Source organism: Bos taurus, chromosome 22 (genome assembly GCF_002263795.3).
Source record: "Bos taurus isolate L1 Dominette 01449 registration number 42190680 breed Hereford chromosome 22, ARS-UCD2.0, whole genome shotgun sequence".
Classification (NCBI taxonomy): Eukaryota; Metazoa; Chordata; class Mammalia; order Artiodactyla; family Bovidae; genus Bos; species Bos taurus.
The window spans coordinates 14,055,692-14,079,805 of NC_037349.1; the positions used below are offsets into that span (position 1 = coordinate 14,055,692).

The following is a 24,114-nucleotide window of genomic DNA, read 5'->3' on the forward strand; positions in this document are numbered from 1 at the left end:
CTACCGGGCAATTGCACCCATCTCCCATGCTAGTAAGCTTTTGCTCAAAATCCTTCAAGCTAGGCTTCAGCATTATGTGAACTGAGAACTTCCAGATGTTCAAGCTAGGTTTAGAAAAGACAGAGGAGCCAGAGATTAAATTGCCAACATTCCACAGATCATAGAGAAAGCAAGGGAATTACAGAAAAACTACTGCCTCTGTTTCATTGACTATGCTAAAGTCTTTGACAATGCAGATCATAACAAACTGTGGAAAACTCTTAAAGAGATGGGAATACCAGACCATCTCACCTCTCTCCTGAGAAACCTGTATGCAGGTCAAGAAGCAACAGTTAGAACCTTATGGAACAAATGACTGGTTTCAAAATTGAGAAAATACGGCAAGGCTGTCTATTGTCACCCTGTTTACTTAATTTATACACAGAGCACATCACGCGAAATGCTGGAATGGATGAGTTACAAGCTGGAATCAGGATTGGTAGGAGAAATATCAACAACCTCAGATATGCAGAAAATATCACTTTAATGGCAGAAACTGAAGAGGAACTAAAGAGCCTAAAAGTGGAGCTTTTAGTAAAGAGGAGCTAAAGTGAAGAGGAACTAAAGATGAGGATGAAAGAGGAGAGTGATAAAGTCGATTTAAAACTTATACCTGTGGCAGATTCATTTTGATGTTTGGCAAAACTAATACAATTATGTAAAGTTTAAAAATAAAATAAAATTATAAAAAAAAAAAAAACTCAATCTAAAAAAAACTAAGATTAGGCATCCAGCTCCATCACTTCATGGCAAATAGAAAGGGAAAAGGTAGCAGCAGTGACAGTTCCTCTTCTTGGGCTCTAAAATCACTGCAGACAGTAACTACAGCCATGAAACTGGAAGATGATGGCTCCTAGGAAGCAAAGTTATGACAAACCTAGACAGTGTATTGAAATGCAAAGACACCACTTTGCCAACAGAGGTCCATATAGTCAAGACTGTGGTCTTTCCAGTAGTCATGTACGGATGTGAGAGCTGGACCATAAGGAAGGCTGAGTGCTGAAGAATTGATGCTTTCGAACAATGGTGCTGGAGAAGGCTCTCGAGAGTCCCTTGGACAGCAAGGAAATCAAACCAGTCAATCTTAAAGGAAATCAACCCTCAATACTCATTGGAAAGACTGATACTAAAGCTCCAATACTTTGGCCACCTCATGGGAAGAGCTGACTCATTGGAAAAGACCCCGACACTGGGAAAGATTGAAGGCAGTAGAAGAGGGCAACAGAGGATGAGATGGTTGGATGGCATCACTGATGCAATGGACATGAACTTGGGCAAACTCTGGGAGATGGTAAGGGACAGGGAAGCCTGGCGTGCTACAACTTGGTGACTGAACAACAACATTAGCTGATTAACAATGTTGCGATAATTTCAGGTGGAGAGCAATGGACTCAGCCACACATATATAGGTATCCATTCTCCCATGAACTACCCTCCCATCCATGCTGCCACATAACATTGAGCAGAGTTCCTTCTGCTATACAGATGGTCCTTGTTTGCTATCTGTTTTAAATACAGCAGTGTGTACAGGTTGATCCTAAACTCCCCAAGGAGAAGGTATAAAACTGAGCACAAAAATTAACTACTATAAAGACAGCATTTTGAAAAAGGATGTTTGAGAAAGTCTCCAGCATCATCTGATGGAGTTTTTCTATACCATAATTTGTCCTAATATTTGCTGGAAAAGCTCAAATCTATGCCAGAAGAAAAATTACATGAAGAAAGAAGGTCTTTAAATGAAAAATGCAGAATATAAAATATAAGCCATGACCGTTTTATCACACTATACACAAATAAATACTTGAGATCTACATATAGAGGGAAAATAATAAAACTTGGAAGAAAGCACAGAAAAAAGTCTTCCTGACTATGGCACAGGTGAAAATGTTTTCAACAAGGCATTAACTATACAAAAAAGAGCATTAACTTCAACAAAAAGCAGTAACTATAAAAATATGAACTATATTTCATTAAATTAAGAACATTTACTATAAAACTCTTAGAGGAAAACATAGACAGAACACTCAATGACATAAATCAAAGCAAGATCCTCTATGCCCACATCCTAGAGTAAGGGAAAGAAAAACAAGTGGGGCCTGGTTAAACTTAAAAGCTTTTGCACAGCAAAAGAAACTATGAGCAAGGTGCAAAGACTACCCTCAGAATGGGAGAAAATACTAGCAAATTAAACAACTGACAAAGGATTAATTTCCAAAATATACAAGCAGCTCATACAACTCAATGCCAGAAAAACAAACAACCCCATAAAAAAAGTAGGGAAAAAACCTAAATAGACATTTCTCCAAAGAAGACATACAGATGGCTCAGAAACACATGAAAAGATGCTCAACATCACTCATTATTAGAGAAATGCAAATCAAAACTACAATGAGAGGTCACGTCACACTGGTCAGAATGGCCATCGTCAGAAATTCTACAAAGAGAGGGTGTGGAGAAAAGGGAACGCTCTTGCACTGTTGGTGGGAATGTACATTGATACAGCCACTAAGGAAGATGGTATGGAGATTTCTTAAAAAACTAGGAATAAAACCACCATATGACCCAGCAATCCCACGCCTAGGCATATACCCTGAGGAAACCAAAATTGAAGGAGACATGTGTATCCCATTGTTCACTGGCAGCACTATTTACAATAGCTAGAACATGGAAGCAACCCAGATGCCCACTGACAGATGAATGGATAAAGAAGTTGTGGCACACATACACAATGGACTATTACTCAGCCATAAAAAGGAACACACTTGAGTCAGTTCTAATGAGGTGGATGAACCTAGAATCTATTATACAGAGTGAAGTGAGTCAGAAAAAGAAAGATAAATACTATATTCTAATGCATATATACGGAATCTAGAAAAACGGTACTGAAGAATTTATTTACAGGACAACAGTGGAGAAACAGACATGGAGAACAGACTTATGGACATGGGGAGAGGGGAGGAGAGGGTGAGATGCATGGAAAGAGTAACATGGAAACTTACATTACCATATGTAAAATAGATAGCTGTATTCTGCTGAATGGCTCAGGAAACTCAAACAGGGGCTCTGTATCAACCTAGAGGTGTGGGGTGGGCAGGGAGATGGGAGGGGGTTTTAAAAGGGAGGGGATTTCAAAAGGGAGGGGATATATGTATACCTATGGCTGATTCATGCTGAGGTTTGACAGAAAACAGCAAAATTCTGTAAAGCAATTATCCTTCAATAAAAAATAAATAAATTAGAAAAAAAAAAAGAACATTTGCTCATTAAGTTCATCACCTAGGGGTATAAAGGTACACTACAAAACTGAAGAAACTATTTGCAATGCACACATCCAACAAAGGACTCTTACTTACAATATATAAAGAAACCTCTAATTCAATAAGAAAAACACAAATCAACATTAGAACCAAGTGAAAGACAATGCAAGACAGAAGAGTGGATATGCAAACAGCCAATTGGTACATAAAAATATTACAGAATCAAACACTACTACAAAATCAAACACATACTACTACGCACCAACAGAAAGACTAAAATTAAAAGACAGAGACCAAATACATGGAGCAACTGGAATTCTCTTACATGGCCAGTTAACATACAAATTAGCATAACGCTTGAGAAAATGATTCTAGACGCATGGATGTATGTCTGTGTGCCTGTGTGTGGGCAAGCATGGCTCTGTATGCATCCAAAACAAATGAGAAGATACGTCCACAGCCAATACAATATTGTAAAGTTAAAAAATAAAATCAAATTAAAAAAATTTTTTTAAAAAGATATGTCCACAAAAAGATACATACAAGAATGTTCACAGCAGCTTTATTCGTAACAGACATAACTGAAAGTAAGCCTAATGTTCATCAGTAGGAACAGAAAGACTGTAATGCATTAGTACAATGGGATACTAAGTAGAAATTTTTTAAGTTAAAAAAAAAAAGCTTATGAAAGAAACAATGCAGATGAGTCTCATCGAAATTATACCATGAAAGTTGTTTTTGTTTAGTCACCCAGTCGTGTCCGACTCTTTGCAACCCCATTGACTGCAGCACGCCAGGCTTCCCTGTCCTTGTCCATCTCCCTGAGCTTGCTCAAACTCATGTCCATCGAGTCAGTGATGCCATCCAACCATCTCATCCTCTGTCGTCCCCTTATCCTCCTGCCTTCAATCTTTCCCAGCATCAGGGACTTTTCAATGAGTCAGCTTTTCGCATTGGATGACCAGAATACTGGAGCTTCAGCTTCAGCATTGGTCCTTCCAGTGAGTATTCAGGGTGGATTTCCCTTAAGATTGACTGGTTTGAAATCTGGCCATGAAAGTAGCCAGACACAGAAGTGCACATACTCTGTATTTCTTTTATATGAAGTTCATGAGCAGACTAAACTAATCAATGGTGACAGGAATAAGAATGCTGATGAGACTACAGACTAAACTAATCAATGGTGATAGGAATAAAAATGCTGATGAGCCCTGCATATGGATGGGCACGGGCTGGGAAGGGATGTGAAGGAATTTGCTGATGTAGTAAAAATGCTCTGTATCTGGATCTTGTGTTGGTTTTACATCTTTATACATATGTAAAAATTCATTAAGTGGTATGTTTAAAAATTAGTATAGTTTATTACTACCTGGTAAAGCTCAGTAAAAGGTAAATGAAATATGACCCCCAAATGGAGACTATTTTCACACCTACTTAAATGTTTTCCACATAAACCTCAACAGGTCTTGAATTTATAGAATAATGTGATGGGTCCCAATTAGTTTGTAAGAATAGGCAATGGTCTGGAAAAATGAAACTTTACTAGACAAATTATTGTTTTAAATATTTGCATAACTGGCATATGGTTCTGAAAATAAGTATAATTTAGGAAGCAGAGTCAATGGTGCATTTTCTCCAGGCAGATCTGTGCACTGTGATGAGGTTTACTTTTCAGCTGTAACAGCCATTAAAACCAAGTATCAAAACTAATCAAACCAGAAGCAGAAAAAAAAAAAAGATAAGCCACAGACCGGGAGAAAATATTTGCAAAACACATATCTGAGAAAAGACTTGTATCCAAAATACAGAAAGACTCCTTAGAGCTCAACAATAAGACAACAAACAACCCAATTAAAAAACAGGCAAAAGATCTGAACGCATACTTCATCAAAGAAAATACACACAGATGCCAAATAAGCATATGAAAAGAGGCTCCACATCATGTGTCATTAGGGAACTGCAAATTAAAACAGCAAGACACCACCAAAAACTTACTGGAATAGTGAAAATTCAAAACACTGACACCAACCGCTGGTGAGAACACGGAGCACCAATTCTCCTGCGTGGCTGGTAGGAATGTAAAGTAGTACACCCACTGGGGAAGACAGTTTGACACTTTCTTACAAAATTAAACACAAGCTTCCCAGATGACCCAATTTTTCTCCTTAGTATTTACTAGAATGAACTGAAGACGTAGGGCCACACAAAAACCTGCACCTGGATATTTGTAGCAGACTCATTCATAATAACCAAAACTGAGAAGAAACAAAGATATTTTTCAATAACTAAGTGCATAAACAAACTGTGGTAGTCCAGTGTAATACTAAAAGGCAATATATGGTAAACACAATGGAATGTTATTCAGCAATAAAAAGGAATGAGCTATATCAAGCTAAAAAAAGACATGGAGGAACCTTAAAATGTGTATCATTAGGTAAAACAAATCAGTATGATAAAGGCTGCATTTGGATTCTTCCAAATAGATGACATTCTTTCTGGAAAAGGTAAAAGTTGGAAGATATTACAAAGTCAGAGCTTGGGGTGGGAGTGATGGGGAGATGAACAGGTGGAGCAAATGATTTTCAGAGCAGTGAAACTATTCTGTAGGACACTGTAATAGTAGACATATGGTGACACATACCTGGCAAAACCCATAAAACTGTATAATACTAAGTACATAAGATTGTACAATACAATCTGTAAACTGCTCTACTGTAAAAGGCTAAATCACATTTTCAAGAATAATAAAGCACATTTGATTAAAATCTAAAAGGTATTTCATACCATTAAAATGAATAATATGAGTTTAAAATAATGTCTATTTCATTTGAAGCTCATTGTAAGGAGAGGCTCTCCAATCCCCACCTGAGGACACACAAGCACCCCCTGTAGATCCATACTGTTTTGGGGAGAAGCGTGAGGGGAGAGACTACCTCTAAAGGAGCTAGACTTTGAACAGTTGGCAGATGAGAACACTTGCCAGCACCATACACAAAAATAAACTCAAAATGGAGGACAGACCTGAATGCAAGGCCAGACACTGTAAAACTCTCAGAGGAAGACAGGCAGCATCATGTAAATGTAAAATGAAAGACAGCCCTTAGAATGCGGGAAAACATTTGCAAAGAAAGCAACTGACAAAAGATTAATCTCCAGAATACATAAGCAGCTCATGTAGCTCAGTATAAAAAAAAAAAAAAATTCCATCAAAAAATGGGTGGAAGACCTAAACAGACATTTCTCCAAGAAGACATACAGATGGCTAATAAATACATTAAAAGACGCTCAACAATGCTCATTATTAGAGAAATGTGAACCCAAACTATAAAGAGGTATCACCTCACACCAGTCAGAATGACCATCATCAAAAAATCTACAACAATAACTGCTGGGGAGAGTGTGGAGAAAAGGAAACCCTCTCTCACTGTTGGTGTGAGTGTAAATAATACTACCAATGTGGAGAACAATATGGGGGTTCCTTAAGAAACTAGGAGTAAAACTACCACATGGCCCAGTAATCCCACTATTTGGCATACACCCTAAGAAAACCATAATTGGAAAAGGTACACGCACCCCAGTGTTCACTGCAGCACTATTTACAATAGCTGGGACACAGAAGCAACCTAGATGTCCACTGAGAGATGAATGGATAAAGATTTAAGGGAACGGAATTAGGTCATTTGCAGTGATGTGGGCAGGCCTACAGTCTGTCATACAGAGTGAAGTCAGAAAAACAAACACCATATATTAACACATGTATACAGAATCTAGAAAAATGGTACTGATGAACCTATTTGCAGAGCAGGAATAGAGACAGATGTATAGAATGGACTTGTGTGGCGGGTGGGGGGGGGGGAGAAGAGGGTGGGACGAATGGGGAAAGCATTGACCACATATACACTACCATGCGTAAGATAGATAGCCAGTGGGAAGTTTCAGTATAGCACAGGGAGCTCAGCTTGGTGCTCTCTGATGACCGAAGAAATGATGCTTTTGAACTGTGGGTTTGGAGAAGACTCTTGAGAGTCTCTTGGACTGCACGAAGATCCAACCAGTCCATCCTAAAGGAAATCAGTTCTGAATATCCTTTGGAAGGACTGATGCTAAAGCTGAAACTCCAATACTTTGGCCACTTGATGCGAAGAACTGACTCATTGGAAAAGACCCTGATGCTGGGAAAGGTTGAAGGTGAGAGGAGAAAGGGACAAGAGAGGATGAGATGGTTGGATGGCATCACCAACATGATGGACATGAGTTTCAGTAAACTCCAGCAGTTGGTGATAGACAGGGAGGCCTGGTGTGCTGCAGTCCGTGGGGTTGCACATGACTGAGTGACTGAACTGAACTGATGACCTAGAGCGGTGGGATGAGGGTGGGGGGAAGAAAGGCTCAAGAGAGAGGGGATAATATGTATACTTAAATATGATTCACATTGTTGTACAGTAGAAACCAACACAGCACTGAAAGGCAATTATACTCCAATTAAAAAACAAATTAAAAAAACAAAAACAAGTTCCACTTCCATGTTGCCATTCTGAAAGCTCTCTCTATGGGCTCTCTGGATGCGGATGACTCATTTTCCTCAAGGGACATTCATGTTTTCAGGCAGAGACCCTGGTTCAGAGTTGTTCAAGGCTAGACAGCATGGTTCTCAGAAAATATGCCACTTGGGGTCTCACATCTTATTATTGTAATTAATGCCATTATTTTCATTACTGAAACTGTCGACTGAAAAAAAAATTACAACTTAAAACTTGAGGGTTATGTTTTATGTGGTGGGAATTTTCAGGACTTCAAGCCTGGAGACAGCATCTCAAGTAACCCTGAGACAACTGCTCCCAGGACCTGAGGGGAGGAACCAGGTTATACAGAAGTTTTGCAACAAAGGGCAAGTAGTCTGAATATCAAGAGATTATTCTTAATTAGACGAAGCCAGATATTTCAAGTTAAGGAATTTAGCGCTTTCTATGTATGGGAAGATGCAAGAGTCTGGGCTCACTGAAATTATTCCTTTCATATGCATCTCAGCTATCTGGAGCCAGTATCCTGAGTTTTTCACATCCTGTGCTTCCTCGAGGCTCACCCTAGGGAGTGGCTGCAGTCTGATGCTGTGAGATCCCAGGTATTCTTTTCCTTCCTGAGTGCCATTACGGCTCAGGAGCTCACAGTGGAGGGCTGGAAGTGCTGATAACTGTGACCTCCTTGTTCACTGATATGACAGGAAATACTCAATTTCTCAGACCTACTCTCTCTCTTCTCACCTCATCTTCTCACGAGCACACACCACATGCAATTATCTTTAATGTAACTTTCAAGAGCATTTGCTCATTCATTCTTTTACTGATTCATTTAATAAATATTTATTGAGTAAAGATGACATGCTAGAAAAATCTGAATGAATATCCTTTTATTCAGTAACAAATACCTGATCAAGCTGAGTAAAAACCTTTTGGATGGACCATGCTGTCAACCTTGACATGACTACGACAACTAAGCATAGTATGGTCACTCCACCAATCTGATTACTGCTTTAATTTTGCAACAGGGACCTATCCCAAATTACTCTTCATTTCAAATAAAATAACTCCTCATCTTTTTATTATTTGAAACATCTTTACAGTAAGTATCAGGTTTTCCGTATCACTTATGTATCGGAGCACTAGGGTGAATGCCATCCCCAGGCGGAGGGCTCAGTTGGTGGAAGCCCAGGATTAAAGAATGCATGGGTGGGCTGGTGGTCCAGTAGTTAAGAATCCACCTTGCAACGCAGGGGACATGGGTTTGATCCCTGATCTGGGAAGATCCCACGTGATGCGGAGGAACTAAGCCCATGTGTCACAACTACCGAGTTCGTGCTCTAGAGCCTGCAAGCTGCAACTATACTGAAGCCTGTGTGCATAGAGCCTGTGCTCCAAAATAAGAAAGAAGCCACCACGATAAGAAGCCCATGCACCACACCTGCTGCAACTAGAGAATGCCCACATGTAGCAATGAAGACTCACCACTGCCATAAATTTTTTTATATCTTTAAAAAAGAAAAGACTCCACGGCTTTATTCTCTGGGCAGAGAGACACTCTGCCTCAACACTGGCCAGATGTCTCAAAAATAAAATACCCTGCCGCTGTTTACCAAGGACATCAAAGGAGAAGATACTGACTGATGTTTACAAAAGAGGACCGTGAGCCATCAGTAAGTAATATTACCCTCAGAGAAAGAGACAGTGTTCCAGTCAATTTCATCAATAGCAAATGAAACTTAAGCAAAAGCTTGGCTCCAAATGAGATGTGGAAGAGACCACCCAAAAGCGCTCTGACCAAACACTTGCAGCTCTGAAGTCAAGAGTGAGCCAGAACAGAGAGCAGAGAGCCTCAGCTAGCAACCTCACATCTCAGGGTCACTCAGTTGTTTTCCAGCTGGGGGAGCCCAGGTGAAGTTTCTGCACCTGTTGGCCTTGCTTTCATCATACATAGAAGAGGTTTGAATAAATGATTTTTAGGAACAGTCCAACTCTAAATCCTCTGTGATTCATATAGAAGTTACTGAATGACATGGAAAGAAACTAAACCTAAATCAGAACAACTGTCTCCAACAGGAAAGGAAGTCTTCTGGGCATGGTGCAGGGGAAGAGCTCTTAGGAGAGCTCTGAGGAAAGGGCAAACTATAATGCCCAGAAAGACTCAACTGTGGTGGAAAATGTTATCAGAATGAAAAATAAAAGCCCTGTTATTTATTCAGCTAGGTACAGCTAACATCCAAGAGACATCTAGAAAAAAAAGACTGGATTAAGTCCAAAATTCAGTGTTTATATAGACAGAAGATCATATTGTCTGCCAATCACTAGTGGATTTATGTATCTGTAAATGGAAAGACAGAAAGAGCTGATTGTTTACATTTTACTGAAAATGATAACAGCATATCATTGCTCTTTGGGGACTCATTTTTTTAAGCGTGCTAAATTCTACAGGCTTTAACAATAAAATGCATATAAAGACATTTGAAATCTAAGCGATCTCTTGACATTTGACTAAAAGTCAAAGCAGTGGACCACAGGACAAATAGAATACTTCACCCATGAAGGGTGACTATTAGCTTTGTTTCATGGTCTGTAAATGACTTATTAAACTCCTCTATAAAGTTTTATTACTGTTCTAAACCCATTAATAACTGTCCTCACTTTAAATGTCCTACTGTTTGCGGAATATGCCAGCAGCGGGCTGCAATAATGGCTGCCTGGCATTAGATTTTTCCTCTAAAACTAAGGATATAAAAGAGAAGGCGTTAGACACACTATGCAACACTGATTATATCATTTAAAAGAAAACAGAAAGAGCCAGATGTTAGTTGTCTCTCTTTGTATGGCTCTAACCTGCTTGATTCCACATTTCCATCTTTAGTTCCTGAGTGTCAGCAGCCTAGACAGAAGGGAATAAAAGTGAATGTGTGTTCAGCACATTGGGAAAGCACTTAACAGAGAAAACAATTTACATCTTAATAGCTTTCTTTCATTACATCGACTCCTCCTCTGCTGTTCATCTTAGAGGTTGCAGGAATATTTGCAAACTATTGGCAAGTATAACGAGAATCACAGAATTTCTAGGGCTGTCAGGATCTCTAGAGGCCATAAGCCAACCTCCCATCCGCACTGGAATCACTTCTCTGTTTGGTCTCCCTTGGAGACTGATGGCACTCAGTTTGTCCTGAAGTTGACCTCTCCCTACTTAAGTCTTCAAACTGTTGGAAAGAACTGTCCTATGCTGAACAAGAAGTGACTGCCGTGGAACTTTCCCTAAGATCCAAGGTCCTGCCTACTGGAACAGCTCACAGCATGAATCTCCTCCTGTTTCCCATGACACACCCAAAGACGGCGCTGGAAGCTCTCCTTGGCCATCTAGCTTACAAGCCGCACTTACCAGCATCCTCTGTGGCTCCTTAGCAGGAAGGGTTTCCATCGGCCTCTCCATCTCAGATGCCTTAAGCGAAGGAGCTTCTGGTTTTATCTGCAACATTTCTTTAAAATTTCCCCCAGAAGTAAACTCATCCCTCCTTACACAGAGGAGACATCAATGCCCCAGAGTTGGCCCATCAGAGAGTAGCCTGCCTCTGGAAAGCACTGTGGTCGAGAACTTGGAAGTGCATATGAACATAGAGGGAAAACAGAGACAAGAAAATCAGACTAAATTCATGGAAACCTCAACAGTAAGATACAGGACAAACACAAATATAGAGAACATTCTACTCATTTTCAACACTCCATACATTTAAAATGAGTAAAGTGGGAACGTTAATATGAATTTCTTTTCCCTGGCTTGTGTTTGATAGGAAATTTTCAGGATCTTCTGATTCTACAGCTTCAAGGAAGTTACTTCCAAAGTGAACTTGCTATCTCGTGAAATACATACATTAAAAAAAAAAAACCTCTTTTTAAATTTAGTCTTTGCTGCCAAAATAATTGCTACTCTCAAAATATTCATGCTCTTTGTTGAAAACTGTGGCATCTTTATTGAAAAGTGGCTGCCCAGTCAGACTTTCCAATGCCCAAAACTCCATCCTCACATAGCCCAGAAACCAGATGTCACTGATCAATGTGAGCAAGAGGGACATGTGTCATTTTCAGCTGGGTTTTTTTGTTAATTTTGGTAAAAATAATATCTAACATAAAACTATTATAACCATACAATTCAGTGACACTAAATACATTCATAGCGTTGTGTAACCAATGCCACAATTGCCAGACCACCTTCACCATCACAAACAGAATCCCTGTACCCATTAAATAAAAGTCCTCACTTCCGCTTCTCCCAGCCTGTGCTAACCGCTATTTCACTCTCTGCTCCTATGAATTTGTCTATTCCAGGTACCACACATAAGTAAAATCATACACAATGTGTCCTTTTTGTGTCTGGCTTCTAACATTTAGTGTAATATTTTCAAGGTTCATCTACATTGCAGCATGAATCAGAATTTTATTTCTTTTTATGACTGAATAGTACTCTGCTATACATCTATCTCACATTTGCTATCCATTCATCTGGAGATGGGCTTGCCTTTCAGCTATTGTGAGTAACGCTGCAATGAACATTCATGTGTAATTTATCTGTTTAAGGCTCTATTCCACTTCTTTTGGGCATATACCTAGGAGGGGGATTGCCAGATCATATGGTAATTCTATGCTTAACTTCTGAGGAATCACTATTGTCTTCCATAGCAGTCATACTATTTCACGTGGCCACCAGCAATGTGTGAGGGTTCCAATTTCTCCACAACTCACCAACACTCATTATTTTCTTTTCTTAATAAAAAAAAAAGTTGTGATCCTAATAAATGTGAAGAAGTATCTCACTATAGTTTTGATTTGTATATCCATAATGGAGAAGGCAATGGCAACCCACTCCAGTGTTCCTGCCTGGAGAATCCCAGGGACAGGGGAGCCTGGTGGGCTGCTGTCTATGGGGTCCGTCTATGGGGTCCCACAGAGTTGGACACGACTGACGCGACTTAGCAGCAGCAGCAGCAGTGACAAATAATGTTGTGCATCCTTTCATGTGTTTATTGGCTATGTGGTTGGTTTTTTTTTGTTTGTTTTTAGAAATATCTATATGAGTCCTTTGCCTCCTTTTGAATTAGGCTGCTTGTTTTTTTGCTGTCAAATGTTCTCGCCACAAAAAGGAAATGGTAATTATGTCATGTGATATAATTGTGTATCAAATCAACATAGTATATATGTAAACTATATCTCAATAAAAAAGAAAGAGAAAGGAAAGAGTGGGATGGAGGGAGCACAGAAAGAAGGAAAAAAGGATTCTACAAATAAATATCCATTTATAAATAAAAAGAACAATGGCCATTCAGAATGGCCATTATTAAAAAGTCTATAAAATAATAAAGAAGAGAAAGTGTGTGGAGATAAGGGAACCCTGCTAAACTGTTGGTGACAATGTAGACTGGTACAGCTACTATGGAAAGCATTATGGAGGTTCTTTAAAAAAACTAAAAATAGGATTGCCATATCATCCAGCAATCCCCCTCTTAGGCATGTATCCCATGTGTGTGCGCTTGGTCGCTCAGTCGTGTCTGACTCTTCTGTGACCCCATAGACTGTAGTCCACCGGCCCCTCTGTTCATAGAATTTTCCAGGCAAGATTACTAGACTGGGTTGCCATTTCCTCCTCCAGGGGATCTTCCCGACCCAGGGACTGAACCCATGTTTCTAGCATCTCCCGCACTGGCAGGCAGATTCTTCACCACTGCACCATCTGAGAAGCCCAGTCATACATTCAGAGGAAACTCTAATTTTAACAGATACATGCACCCCAGAGTTCACAGCAACACTATTCACAACAGCCAAGACGTGGAAGCAACCTAAACACCATCCACATGTAAATGAATAAAGAAGAAGCGGTATGTTACACACATACAGCACACACACGTACACACACACACACACGAATACTACTCAGTCATTAAAAAAAGAATGAAATAATGCCATTTGCAGCAACATGACCTAGAGACTGTCATACTAAGTAAACTAAGTCAGGCAAAAGATAAATATATCACATCACTTATCTGTGGAATATGAAATATGATACAAATGAACTAAGTTTGTATACAAGTATGTATACAAATGAACTAAGTATGATACAAATGAACAAAGTTCAAAATAGAAACATTCACAGACATAGAAAACAAACTTATGGTTACCAGAGGAGAAAGGGGTAAGGGGATGAATTAGGAGTCTGGGATTGGAAGATGCAAGCTATTGTGTATAAAACAAATAACAAGGTCCTACTGCATGGCACAAGGAACACAGTCAATATCTTATAATAAACTATAATGGAAAAGAATATGAAAAGGTACATGTGTGTGTATGTATTGGATTGGCCATTAGGTTCACTCAGGCTTTCCATATGCTGTATGGGAAAATCCAAATGAACATTCTGGTCAACCCAACGTGTATAACAATCACTTTGCTGTACACCTGAAATTAACACAACATTGTAAATTAACTATACTTTCATTTTTTAAAAAGGGGGCTCTAAGATCATATTTGTGAATTTTTCAGTACACTGTATTATAACCTACTGGAGTGGGAAAGTTATGATTTAAAATGTCTGATGCTGCCTTAGAATCTAGTAACTTATCTTGGGCTTCACTTTTCTTTCTCTAATGATCTGCTTATATGGCCCCATGAGAGGGCTGCTCAGCTATTTTTAGTACTTATTTTCAAATACTTATGCTAAGTTTACTAATTATACATGACAAACTTGCATATATTATCATTTAATAAATCAAAGCTATGAAATGGGTGCCATTATCCTAAAGAGATCTCACCAAATAAACTGTAGACCTAGGATTCAAACCCAGCTACTTCAATGACCACACAATGTTACTTTCTTCCACTCACATGCTAACTTCTTAACTTTCTCCCTAAATGATGGATTCATAACCTTCCTTTTTTCTTGGAAGATAACTTTAAAAGTCTTTCAGTAGCCCTCTAAGAATTCATAGGAGGCTCAACGCATTGTATGCTATTTCCCGACACTATTATCTATTCGCACCCGCTATAATGTGTCCCTCCTTCCTATTTTTAACATGTTTTTAATCTGACCTTGCAAAAAGCTTGTTAAATGTCTTTTTCTTTTCTTTCCTTGAAAAACTTTTCTGATAAGTGATCATATGGCTTGGATATCTCAAAGTATTTCAGATTAAGAAGCCTAAGTGAGCGCTGGTCAGTAGACTCTTACGAAGGGGAGTGAAGACATGCAGGCCAGTCAGTCTTAATGGAATACTAAAGAAGGAAAAGTGGACAGTTCGATCTATCCAACACATAATTCTTCATATTTCAAGATTAAGGTAAGATAAAATAAAAAGAAATGAGTAAAGAATCATTGCTTGTAAGTCTGTAGCTTCCCAAAATGGCTCTGCAGAAGCCCAGATTACGTTCTCAGTCTCTGCCAATGGCTTTTATCATGCTTCAAAGCAACAGGATCTGCTCCTTGCAGATGACTTAGCTGGATTCCAAAAGTGGAGAAGAACTGGAGAAGAATTGATGAAAAAAATCAGTGAGCAGCTCAAATTACACACACTTTGGCGGCCTAAGAAGAATCCAGCGAATACTTCCTTGTGGATATCAGGTTCTCAACACACACACATGGAGGGAAGAGACCTGTGAAACCGCACTGCAGAGGAGCGCAGGCAACACATGCGGCCCCGCTTCTCCTGGGTGAGACCGGGAGCAGGTGCAGAGACGCAGAGCACTTCTCCAGACACGGAACATGAGCACCTCTCTGGGTGTCGGTGCACATCTACTAAACAGCTACCATGCCTCAGCAACTGCGCCGGAGTTACCGTTGTGAGTGGGAAAGGCGGGTTCCGGTCTCTGGGCGGCTTTCATCCTACCAGATGGCATGGACATTAACCAACTAATTCTATAGCTCATGTTTTCATTAAAAGTGAAATGTGTGCAACAAAGGAGAATACGGGGTATCACGCAAGGTTTTCTGGAGGAAATGGTGTTTGAACTGAGCACTGATGGAAGGAAGAAAGTAAGAAGGATGGGGAACGGTGGGTGGGGCCGCACAGAGCAGAGAGCAGCATGGCGCCTGACGGAACCAGAGACAAGTTGGCTGTGGCCACAGCGCAGACAGAAGAGGAGGCGGTGGCACGAGAGGCAGCTGGTGAAATAAGAGCTGTTTGTTATGGTAATGATTCCAGTCTTGCTCCCAGGAGCAGCAGAAAGCTAGCAGAGCGAGTAATGTGGTAAGATTTGCCCCCTCAAATGATCATTCTGGCAGTCACTACATGAAAAATAGATCAGAGGGTTGTCATCTTCTCCAAGATTCTCCTGTTCCCAAGGTCAGTCCTACACAAATCATGAACCTATGCTCAATGTCCTTAACTTTTGGGGAATTGCAAATCAACACCATGTGAGACATCACTTCACACCATTAGGATAGCCATAATGAAAAAGGACTCAAGATAACAAAAGAGTGGAAAGGGTATGGAGAAACTGGAATCCTCATAACATTGTTGGTGGAAATTTTCAATGGTGTAGCCACTCTGGAAAACAGTGTGATGGGGAAAATGGAAAGGGAAAAGGTGAAAGTAGTGACAGATTTTATTTTCCTGGGCTGGCTGCAAATTTACTCCAGACAGTGACAATAGCCATGACATTAGAAGACTCCTTGGAAGGAAAACTGACAATCCTGCTGCTGCTGCTAAGTCGCTTCAGTCGTGTCCGAATCTGTGTGACCCCACAGACGGCAGCCCACAAGGCTCCCCGGTCCCTGGGATTCTCCAGGCAAGAACACTGGAGTGGGTTGATAATCCTAGACAGCCTATTAAAAAGCAGAGGCATCACTTTGCTGACAAATGTCTATACAGTCAAAGCTATGGTTTTTCTAGCAGTCATGTACAAATAGGAGAGTTGGACCATAAAGAAGGCCTCGTGCCAAAAAATTGATGCTTTCCAATTGGGGTGCTGGAGAAGACTCTTGAGAGTCCTTTGGACAGCAAGGAGATCAAATCAGTCAATCCTAAAGGCAATCAACTCTGAATATTTATTGGAAAGACTGATACTGAAGCTCCAATACCTTGGTCACCTGATGCCAAGAGCCCACTCACTGGAAAAGACCCTGATGCTGGGAAAGATTGAGGGCAAGAGGAGAAGGGGGCAACAGAGGATGAGATGGTTGGATGGCATCACTGACCCAATGGACAAGAATTTCAGCAAACTTTGGAAGAATAGTGGAGGACAGAGGAGCCTGGCATATTGCGGTCCCTGGGGTCACAAAGAGTTGGACAGGACTTAGCGAATGAACATCACCACCTTACTGAACAGTGTCTTGTCAAATTCAAGCAATGCCCATTCTCTGTTCAATTAAAGTTCAATATTTTTGACGGCATTCGTATCTTATATATTCCCACTATATTCATTTAAAATGAGAACAATTTCTAAAAGTAATAGCTGGGTTAAACCTACTCATCGCATAAGAATTTACTTTAGATTCAAAACTTCACACAGATATGAAGCTAATAGGGGCAGTTTGTTAGTGCAAAGTTTTAGTGATACCAAGGTAGTGAGAAATAAGAAAAGTTCAAACATGTGATGAAAAAGTGAAAGTGTTAGTCACTCAGTCGTGTCCAACTCTTGAGACCCGATAGGCTGCAGCCCGCCTGGCTCCTCGGCCCATGGAATTCTCCAGACAAGAATACTGGAGTGGGTTGCCATGCCCTCCTCCGGGGCATCTTCCTGACCCAGAGTAAGTAGGTAGTCAGTAATTACCAACCAGTCTCCTCATCTTCGGTTCAAACTGAACTGCAGTCTGGCCATGTTTCCAAATCGCTCTGGACAACACTGACCCTGTGCTCCCCGAATGCACAGCCAGCTCTACTGGTTTTTCCTCTCTCCTCGCTCAGTGTCTCCTCTGCTGCGGCTGCACTGGCCTCCCTGCTGCTCCTCTCCCACCAGGCAGGCTCCCACCCTGGATTCACACCTACTGTTCTCTCCACCCACCTTCACCCAGGTATCTGCACGGCTGCTTCCTCACTTCCTTCCAGCTTTTAACCATCACCTTCACAGTGATGCCTTCCTTGGCTCCCCAGGGTAGGATTTCAACCCCACCTCCATGCAGACACCTCCAGCCCCCTTTTTCTTATTTCTTTAAAATTAGTGTTTATCATCATGTGACATTTAACATTATCTAACATAAACTTTCTTGTTCATTGTTTTGTTTGTGGTTTATTTTTTTCCATCAGAATGGAAGCACCATGCAGGCAGAAATCTTGCTGGTTTTGTTCATTTTGTTCATTGTTCATTCCTCACACCAAGGACAAGGCCTGGTATATAAATATTTGTTGACAGACTGAATGAACTAGATAAGAGTGGGAAATCATCTGTTTTGCAAATAAAATCTTAGAGACACAGTCATGCTCATCCCTTTATGTATTTATTCTCTATGGCAATTTTTGTGCTTATAGGAGCAGAATTAAGTAAGATGTATGTATTTATTATGATTTTTAGATTAAGCCCTTAGGGCAAATATTCCATTTTTTCTTCATGCATCTTCACGCTACTATGAAGGCAGTAATCTCTTCTGAATATATTCATTTAAATTTAATTTTCAGTTTTTCTTGAGTTGAATCATAATTTAACAACTAAATTTTACAAATATGTTGATGTGAAGATTTGAGAGCAGTTTTGGGAGAATTTGAGTTAGGTACTGTACAAGAGGGGCTGGAAAACCATGGCCAGGGGGTTGGCCACCTTATTTTGTAAAGAAAACTTATGGACACAGGGCCATAACCATCTGGATTCTCTGTCCTGCTGCCTGCTATACTGGCAGTATTGAGCAGTAGTGGCAAAGATCACATGGCCTTACAAGCCTAAAATATTTACTATCTGGTCCTTTACACAAGAAGTTTGCCAACTTCACCTCTTTAACATCATTCTGAACATTATCCTTAAACGTAAAAGAATCGAAGAGAGCTATTAAGCACACTGTCAAAGCCCAAACAACTCTCACAGTAATTTTCTGGTCTCTTGAGGAAACACCAACTTAGGCAGTTTTATAATATACCTAGCAAGAAATGAGTGTTTTGATTTCTGACACACCATGAACCCATGAGGACAAACGTAATTTCCCTCCACGGTCCTTTGGAGGTGCTACAGTTTTTTGGCTGCTGCAGTGTGTCATGTAAATCCATTAGGCTGACAGCTCTGCTAGTAAGACTGAAGCTGGAATTAATATCCATTATCAAAAGGTCACTGCACAGGAATGAGCCGGCATCCAATTTTCAATGTTAATAACAGTAACATTTTTTCAAATATAAACAAAAGGTCTTACTTTGTTTTTTAATTATTTCCCTAAACACTTTATTTAAAAATGAAAATGTTAAAGCAAAAAACCTGGATGATACAACGCAGCTGCACACTGGTGATGTGTTGATGACCCTACCTCTCAGAGTCTGTGTGCTGTGGGGTGCGCAGATGCTGTGCTGGGGTTCTCACCTGTACTGCCCACCACACCTCATGGAGTCTAAGATGCCAGAGATCATACGGAACCACATCATTTTACGTACCACTAACAAAGAAAAAATGGTGCCACTTACATGGCACACACGTTATCACTTAGAACTGCGTCTTGCACTCAATGCGAGTGCTCTGAGACATACTGTGATATGGACTTTCTCATACATTGCCTTTATGACACACAAAAAGGGATGTCTAAGTACATTTAATTGGTTGAGTTTTTCTTAAAAGTTCTTCCCATTTGGAGACTGACTCCTCTTATTTGTCAACCTGGAATCGTCCAACATCAGTACTGTTTAAGTTTTGCTCCATCAGAACATAGATATAGGACAGTACTATGACGCATCACTTCCGAGGTGTCTGGGTTCATTTACAGGACACTCATACTCATTCCACAAGGCTCAACACACACATGCCAGCAGCAGAAACTACCCTGGGACTGCCATCAGGATAGCAGTGTTGATGTACTTATTGCAGAGATACTAAAAGGTGAGGCAGGAAAACGTACGCTTTAGAATTCATCCCTCCACTAACTGTTAGTATGTGGTCCGACAATGAAATTCAGTCAGACGCTCGCCTAACACAGCACCATACTGAAGCACTTAAAGGCAGGAATAATCATTTCCACTTCATCTGCACTACAGCTCACTTATAACAGGATGATTTTCGAAGTATTAATGTTACAAGTAACTGTAATGTTTGGAATAGGGAATTTAATTCTGTATGAAATGTAATGAATACATACATCGATGACTGAGCCAGAATTGATCCAAAATAAAAACTAACAAGAAGACTTTATTCAAACCAACCACAAACATTCAAGCCCATACAGTGACAGATCATTAGTGACTCCTCATGTGGCCACACCCCACTGAATCTTAACACACTCTGGGCTTGCAAACACTCAACAGATCTCTTACCCAGCTTTGGAAAAAGCAGCCACACACTGAGTAGCCAAGAAGTCTGTAGAGCAACAGAGTATAATGAAAAGACAGACCTGGTGTATCTCTGGAGAATGGAAACAGACTTTCACAGTCACATGCCTCTCCTTCCCACTAACCACTAGTAAGGGCCAGCAAAGTGATCCCAGCCTCAGTGTACCCCTGGAATCCCACACTTATCTGCTTCCTCGCCCCACCACACTTGCAGCCTAACCACCTTTCTTAAGACCACCTGGGCTCCTGATGATTTTGTTCTAGCATGCAGTAAACTTCCTCGTGAATCTTTTGACCTTGAAGGGCTTAGTCTTATTCTTTGGTAGGAAAGGTCTATAGTTTTTAATTCACAGCCCAAGGAATTAGTCCAGAGCTTCCCAGGTGGTGCTAGTGGCAAAGAACCTGCCTGCCAATGCAGGAGACATAAGAGACATGGGTTCAATCTCTGGGTCAGGAAGATCCCCTGGAGCAGGAAATGGCAACCCACTCCTGAAAAAAATCCCATAGACAGAGGAGTATGGCAGACCACAGTTCATGGGGTTGCAAAGATCTGGACACAACTGAGGTGACTTAGCACAGCATGCACAGGACATGGTTGAAATGCTATGGAAGGTCTAGACTAGCATCTGGTTTCAGGCTGATGTAACTTTACTTAGGTCCACAGTAGGGTACCACCCAGTAGCTATTCTTACATCCCCCATGAGCATAATCTCTGCTATATCAATCCAGCTCTCAACCTTATGGCATCGGCTCTGTCCTCTTTGTAGGCCTAACAGAATCCTGTTCTGCGCATGTCTACTGCAGCCCAGCCCTCACAAAGGACCTGTGTGAAACCTCCATGTAGACTTCTGGGCCCGAGCCCTCTCTGCATCTTTCTCTTATACTCTGCCTTGTGAACCTTCACTGGTTCTCATCCCTGAACACTGAACTCTTTCTCCCTAACTGGGCAAGACCTTGGTATTCTTCTTGGACCTTGCTTCCATAAACAGACAAAAAACAAAGAGTGTTATGAGGTTCACCTCGTGTTTCCCTTCTCAAGGCTCAGAGCCCAATGTTGCCTATTTTCCAATGACTGAAACAACACACGTTTTGTTGAACTTTCCTGTTGTTTGGGTGGGAGGCCATGTTAGTATCAGTTACTGTCAAGACAGAAATCCTATATGCACTCTCCCAAGTATACCTATTAAATCATGAAAACTGACCATATATTAGCTACAAGAAAACCTTAATAAATTCTAAAAAGATAAAATAGTACTGCTGAAACTTGCTGACCATAATGCAATAAAACTAGAAAGAACAAAATTAATAAAACAAAATACGCCCTCACTGTTAAACAATTATTGGCTCAATGAAGGAACGTAAGCCAAAACTGAAATATATGTAGAAAACAAAAAGGATGGATGCACTACAGATCAGAATCCAATACTGGAAGAAGATTCATAGCTTTAAATATTTTAGTGATTAAGCAAAAAGGAGATAAATGAGTTAAGCATTTTATTCAAAAAGACAGAAAAAGAATGAAAAAACAACTTCATTCACAAGGAATGAATCAGTACATAAAAGAAAAAAAATTTTTTTTCAACTAGGACTAATATGCAAATTTCCAAACTGGCCTAAAAATTATATGCACATTTTTATATGTACACAAATGCACACATAATAGTTAAAACCATTATCTTAACTAATCAATAAAATTACAAAAGTGCAAATACATACATAATATATTTTTGGAGTATATGTATTATATATAATATATATATGTATATGTAAATATATATATATATATTTAAATACACATATAAAATATATATGAAAAATGGAAGCAGGAAGTTAACTTCTGAAACCTAAGAAAATAAAAGAATTATGAGAAGCTATTCTGTCCAAGTCTATAGATTTGAAAGTGTGTGTGAAATGAAGACCTTCTAGGAAAATATAATATCCTATAACTGACTCTATAAAAGATGGGAAATGAAAAAAGATTTATTATCACTGTAGAAATAGAGAATGGTGTCAAAGAGCTATCACAGCTACCGTACCTTCAGGAAAGAGAACCAGCCATATGGCTTCACAAGGGAATTCTATCAAACTTTTAAAAGATAGTACCTAAGATATCTAAACTGTACCAAAGCCCAAGGAAGAAAGAAAACTTCCTTACAAAAAGAAGCAATACAGCAATAACACCAAAATCCAGCAAAAAAGAAAGAAACAAGAAACAAAACTATAGATCAATCACACTTATGAACAGCAATGGAAAATCCTGAATAAAAGATTAACAAAAACCTGAAGCAGCATAATTAAAGAATATTATATCACAATTAACTTTGCTTACTGATCCAAACACTAGGGTGGTTGCATATTAGATACTCTATTAAATATAATCCATGACATGAATAGATCCAAGGAAAAATCAGTTGATCATTTCCAGAGGGGTCAAAAGTCATCATTATTTATTTATTATTATTAATTCTTGATTGCAAAAGATAAAATGTAAACACTTCCTTAACCAGAAAAAAAGATTCTGAGGCAATACCAAGATATCCTCTATATCATTCTCATTGAATCTTGCAATTGGACTAGAGAGAAAAAGTAGAACTATAAAAATTAAAGACTGCTTCTATTTGCATTCGTTATTATTATATAACCAGAAAATAAAGAGAATCATCTAAGCCATCACTATGGAAAGTAATAAGAGAATAAACCTAGGGACAAAGTTAATAAACAGAAATAAAAAAAACTTTCAAACACATACTTAAAAAAATAATTGAGAACTATACTGGTAGAAAATTCCTTATTTCCAATAGCAAGTAAAAAAGGATAAAATACATGGGGAGAGATAAACAGGAAGAAATACATATGGCCTAAATAAAGAAAACTATAAAGAAAGTAAGTCAAACAAATGGGAAAACATAATATGCTCTTAGATCTAGAAACAAGTAATCTCATGTGCCCTGATGGAAGTATACACTGTCAGGCTGCTTACAACAACCTGTCACTACCCATGGAAATTACAAACGCATATACCCTTTGAGAAGGAAATGGCAACCCACTCCAGTGTTCTTGCCTGGAGAATCCTGGGAATGGGGGCACCTGATGGGCGGTCGTCTATGGGGTTGCACAGAGTCAGACACAGCTGAAGTGACTTAGCAGCAGCAGATACCCCTTGATCTGGTTATTCTAACCCCAGGAATTTACTCTGTAGATAGTCCTGCTCCCATGCGAAGGTATGTGTGCTTAAGGTTATTCATTGCAGAACTGTCTGCAAAAGCAAAAGATTGGAAATTACTCATATCCATTAGATTACTGGTTTAGAAACAGTGGAAACAGTGGCTGCCTTTATTTTTCTGGGCTCCAAAATCACTGCAGATGGTGACTGCAGCCATTAAATTAAAAGACACTTACTCCTTGGAAGCAAAGTTATGACCAACCTAAACAGCGTATTAAAAAGCAGAGACATTACTTTGTCAACAAAGATCCGTCTAGTCAAGGCTATGGTTTTTCCAGTAGTCATGTATGGATGTGAGAGTTGAACTATAAAGAAAGCTCAGCACCGAAGAATTGATGCTTTTGAACTGTGGTGTTGAAGACTCTTGAGAGTCCCTTGGACTGGAAGGAGATCCAACCAGTCCATCCTAAAGGAGATCAGTCCTGAGTGTTCATTGGAAGGACAGATGCTGAAGCTGAAACTCCAATACTTTGGCCACCTGATGCGAAGAACTTACTCAATGGAAAAGACCTTGTGCTGGGAAAGATTGAAGGCGGGAGGAGAAGGGGACGACAGAGGATGAGATGGCTGGATGGCATCACCGACTCAACGGACATGAGTTTGAGTAAACTCCAGGAGTTGCTGATGGACAG

General features: G+C 39.8%; 1 protein-coding gene across 12 annotated transcripts in view; it reads right to left on the reverse strand.

Moving 5' to 3' along the window:
• Positions 1–24,114, reverse strand: part of ULK4 (unc-51 like kinase 4) — a 521,202-nt gene that overhangs the window by 204,583 nt on the left and 292,505 nt on the right. The window contains exons 34-35 of one of the 12 annotated variants that reach the window (XR_009492337.1): positions 11,208–11,420; positions 10,664–10,709 (exon numbers count right to left, since the gene is read on the reverse strand). The exons of 10 other annotated variants lie outside the window; for them this stretch is intronic. The gene's annotated coding sequence lies outside the window, so the exon portion shown is untranslated. The remainder of the gene's footprint in view (positions 1–10,663; positions 10,710–11,207; positions 11,421–24,114) is intronic. One more of the 12 variants, XR_009492338.1, reaches the window with a different exon arrangement.